Source organism: Camellia sinensis, unplaced genomic scaffold (assembly GCF_055761805.1).
Source record: "Camellia sinensis isolate YWXY unplaced genomic scaffold, ASM5576180v1 Unanchor2, whole genome shotgun sequence".
In the NCBI taxonomy this organism is placed as follows: Eukaryota; Viridiplantae; Streptophyta; class Magnoliopsida; order Ericales; family Theaceae; genus Camellia; species Camellia sinensis.
Genome location: NW_028129079.1, coordinates 4,207,612 through 4,212,280, shown reverse-complemented (window position 1 = coordinate 4,212,280; position 4,669 = coordinate 4,207,612). Strand labels below are relative to the sequence as shown.

The window sequence follows — 4,669 nt, the reverse complement described above, 5'->3', positions numbered from 1 at the left end:
CAAAACCAAAATGCTTCAAATTCCAAAATTTTCAGATTAAAATGTAGCCCTCGACGATCAACACAACTTTCGTAAAGACCAAAAGTGAGCAAACAACTCCTACTAGATCAAATCTAAGAGAGAATGGCCGATTTTAGAGTGAGAAGCTCTGAAAATGGCTTTTTGGAAAAGTAAGAGAGAGAGAGAAGATCTTGAAAGAGTGATCCAAAAGTCGGATCTCGAATTTATATAAAAGTCTCCCCGCTCGAGCGTCACTCACAGACTCCCGCTCGAGCGTCAACAATCCCGCTCGAGCGGCGGATACACACTCTCAGAACTTTCACAGAACCAGGCCTTCGCTCGAGCGTCAACCCTCCCGCTCGAGCGTCACACACAACACCCCGCTCGAGCGTCAAAACTCCCGCTCGAGCGTACAACACTGCAGAGGAGATACTGGAAGATGGAAAACTACGCTCGAGCGTCGAAAACTCCGCTCGAGCGGATAGACAACAACGAAGGGCCCGCTCGAGCATCAAAATCCCCGCTCGAGCGTGAAGGCCAAAATATGGACAACTACTCTTGGTTTCTAAGTTCAACCAACCTGTTTCAAACTTGCCCAACAGAACCCAAGACTCGAATGCAAGGAGTAAAGGATGTAAACAAGATATACACAACAACCAGCTCCAAGGAACCTAAGTCCGGATACGACAGTTAAAGAAAAGGGGAAACCGGGATCGCTATAAATTCAATTTCCTTTTTTATTTAATTTCCAAATAGATCGTTAAGGTATAGTAGTTTCTCTAATGAACTTCCATTATTAATTTTATGCAACTTTCATTTTTATTCAATTTCATTTTTATTCAACTTCCTTTTTTATTTAATTTCCAAATAGATCGTTAAGTTGTAGTGTTTTCTTGAAAGAACTTCCATTTTTATTTTTATTCAATTCACTTTTGTATTCAATTTTCTTTTTTATTTAATTTCCAAATAGATCGTTAAGGTATTGTAACGACCCCAAAATCCGTATTAGAGATTACCTTTACGGCCTATTGGGTTAATGCATTTTGATTTATTGATATGTGTTCAAATTGAGGAATTATTTGTTGAGCCACGACTGTAAAATTGAAATTACCGACCTTTACGGGTTCAGAAATCACAATTGAGGACTTGGATGTGTTAATGAAAATTTTTAAAACTATTTGGGAAACCTAATTGGAAATCTAATTTGTTTGATTTGTTAATGTGCGTTTGGGTGGTTAACTTTGTACTGCAAATTGAAGGCCTTAGAGGCTTCAGAAACCAGAATAGGGGACATATTTATGATCATCATAATTTTTAGAGTCATCTGGAAAGTTTAATTGAAATTTAATTTTTCGCGATTCGTAAGGGCGTGTTTGGCCCTCCTTATTTGTGATAAAGCTTGTATAATTAATATATAGGTAGGTATGAGTTATATAAGTGGTGAACTCATACTTTTGGAGTCAAAAAACAAAATATCTAAAGAGAGAGAGAGGAAACTGTGAAAGGGAGAGAGGGAAGAGTGTCAATTTTCTCAACATCCATGGAGGCTTTGAAGATGAAGGAAGAGAATTGAAGGAAAGAAAGAAGATCACCCATGGGACTTGGAGGAATTGAAGAGAGCTAAGAGGTAGACAAAGATTGAGTTAGGTATGAAAATCTATCTTGAAATCTTGTGTTTAAAGTATCAATTTGGTAAAATCATAGAGATCTTGGAAGATTTAAACCCATTTGGGGTTAAGGTTTATCTATGTATTTACTTGAGCTAATTTGAGGAATTAGAAATTGAGTTCTTTAATTTTGTTTATGAGTGGAGCTCAAGCTCATGGATATCATGAAATAAACTTTAGATTATGCAAGAATCATGTGAATTTGTGGGTTGTGGGTTGTGTTTTTAAGAACCTTGAAGATCATGAAAGATTAAGCATTAATCTTGAACTTTGAGACAAAGATTGAATTGTTTGAAATGAAATTACACTTGGTTGATGTTAGTTTATCATGTTATAGGGCAATTCTACATGTTTTTGAGTGATTTATGTTAAGAACCAAGCTTAAAAATGGAAAAACCAAGTGTTGGAGCAAAAAGAGCCATTTTCGGACTACACACTGCCCAGAGCCGCACGTGCGGCCCTGTTTCCCGCACGTGCGGGAGACAGCTTTGTCCCTCCATCTTTGAATAAGCATATCTTTTGCCTCGGGGCTCCGTTTTGAGTGATTCTTGAGCCTAAAATCAAGCCCCGGAAGTCTAGTTTCCAATGGAAGTGGTCTCACGCCCAAATTCTAAATAAAAAAATAGTTATGTCCAAATTAGTGACAACTGTTCACTTTCTGTCAACTAATTTTATACCATTTCTTCACCTAAACCATTTTCCATTGATTTCTCCTGTTTCTGTGACATGGAGTATAACTTATTAAGAAATAATGAGCTTGGTACCGCCATGGCTAATTGATTGAATGATCAAAGAGAATAAGTAAATGAGCGAGTATAATCTCATATTATGTGTTGTGCACTGTACTTGTAGGTCGAGACGAGGATATCGTCCTATTACCAACGGGAACCAATCACTGTGAGTAGTAGTTCTACAATCGTACGCTTACTTATCGTAAATAATTCTTATTGTTAACGCACTGTTCTTTGTAAGCATTTATGTTGTTTAGGGATCGGTGAGAACATTGAAAGATTATGTGCACTTCGGTATGACGCTGAAACTACTCTACATTCTGGTTATGGTTAATGGTTATCCTTAAGGTATAATAACCTGTAAATTACCTATAACTCCGCACAAGAATTATTAATATTATGCAACTGGTTGGTAAGAAGGGATTATGAATATAAACCCCGCTTAATGGGAACATGATATTTTGAACGTCCTATCCTGGACTCCTACAGCCTTATTTAGTTCGATACATGTTTTATGACATAGACATCTGCCTAAAATGGATTAACGAAATGAAAATCGAACAGAACCATGGGTTTCCTTATACGTCAAAGAATTGAATATCAATAACATTGTTATATGACTCACGTTATGGTGCGAATTGTTCTATTCCCATGAATAGTACTGTAACGACACATGTGTTTCTGTAAATAATTATTATTAATACTTTGTTATATGTAAGATGACTACGGCTACATGTAATGAATCATAAAGGGAAATTTATGTGCACCACTGTGAACGGTATTCGTATGAACCTGGCATTATTATGTTATGTTTATTCACTTCGTTTATGCTATGACATAATATGAATTGTTCAGTCTTCAAGAACTATTGATTCCTAGTACGAAACTAAGTGCTGCAATGCGAACCGCCTCTTGAGTCCATACATACAAGAACTGGGCTTAAAGGCAATTTGGTCCCTTTATGGGTCACCCGGTTATGTGAAATTATGAAAGATATAATTTGTGAAGATATGAAAGGAATAACTTGTGAACTTATGAAAGATATAATTTGTGAAGATATGAAAGGAATAACTTGTGAACTGATGAAAGATATAATTTGTGATGATATGAAAGGAATAACTTGTGAACTTATGAAAGATATAATCTGTGAAGATATGAAAGGAATAACTTGTGAACTTATGAAAGAAATAATTTGTGAAGATATGAAAGGTATAATTTGTGAACTTATGAGGCCGAGGGCCACTTTGTGAATTTGTGAACTTATGAGGCCGAGGGCCACTTTGTGAATTTGTGAACTTATGAGGCCGAGGGCTACTTTGTGAATTTGTGAACTTATGAGGCCAAGGGCCACTTTGTGAATTTGTGAACTTTTGAGGCCGAGGGCCAACTTGTGAATTCTGAAATTATGAGGCCGAGGGCCAACTTGTGAAGTATGAATCTGTAACTTGTGAAACTATGAATCTCAAAGGCCGAGGGCCAATTTGTGAAGTTATGCATCTAAGTTAAGCCAAGGGCTAATTTGTGAATGTGTGAACCCATCAGGCCAAGGGCCAACCTATGAAGTTATGAACCGACAAGACTGTTCTGAAATGTGTACAGAATCAAACTAACCGCAGGATTTTTGCATTTACTTATCTAATTAGAAAAATGTGTACATTGTAAGTAAATTAAGTTAATCTTTAAATTGTTTATGTACTACTGTTCACTGAGCTTGACTCACTTTGTCTTATGTCTGTTTCTGTAGGCACTCCACCTGGAGGTCAGTTTTAACCCATGGCATCCGTGCCTCTTTTGTCAACCTCAGAGTATCCAGGCACTTAAGTGAAGGCAGCCTTTTTGCTAAACTTTTGATTTTACACTCTGATTGTTTGCTTAAGGTTGATGTATATATAATTCCTTTGCCTGTCCATGTTGTTTTACGCCCAATTCTAAGGGCTGGGTCTGTATATATATATATGTACATAACTAACTCTCTGGTGCACGTCACTGTATGTTTATTTGCCTTATGTTCTGTCTGTGATCCTGGCATGATAGTGGTCGCTCAATGGATGCACTTCTTGTAAGAACCCACATTTTTCATCTTAATCATGTTCATGAACATCTGTATGATTATGGTTTGTTAAGCTTGCATGTGTATGTTCGTGACTTGCCCTGCTTAAGTGAGTGAGATCCATGCCTTGATTTGATACCTTTGAGATTTGTCCAAGTGTTATGTGCTTGTCTAAGTTATGATTAGCCGACGTTACGCCAAGCCTAGGTTACGTTGCGCCT

General features: G+C 37.2%; 1 long non-coding RNA gene across 1 annotated transcript; it reads left to right on the top strand.

Annotated features, from left to right (window-relative positions):
- The first annotated feature begins 1,507 nt into the window (after positions 1 to 1,507).
- Positions 1,508 to 4,445, top strand: LOC114316275 (uncharacterized). Its single transcript, XR_014358356.1, has 3 exons — positions 1,508 to 1,647; positions 2,520 to 2,564; positions 4,143 to 4,445. It is a non-coding gene; the product is annotated as an uncharacterized LOC114316275 (long non-coding RNA).
- The last annotated feature ends 224 nt before the right edge of the window (positions 4,446 to 4,669 follow it).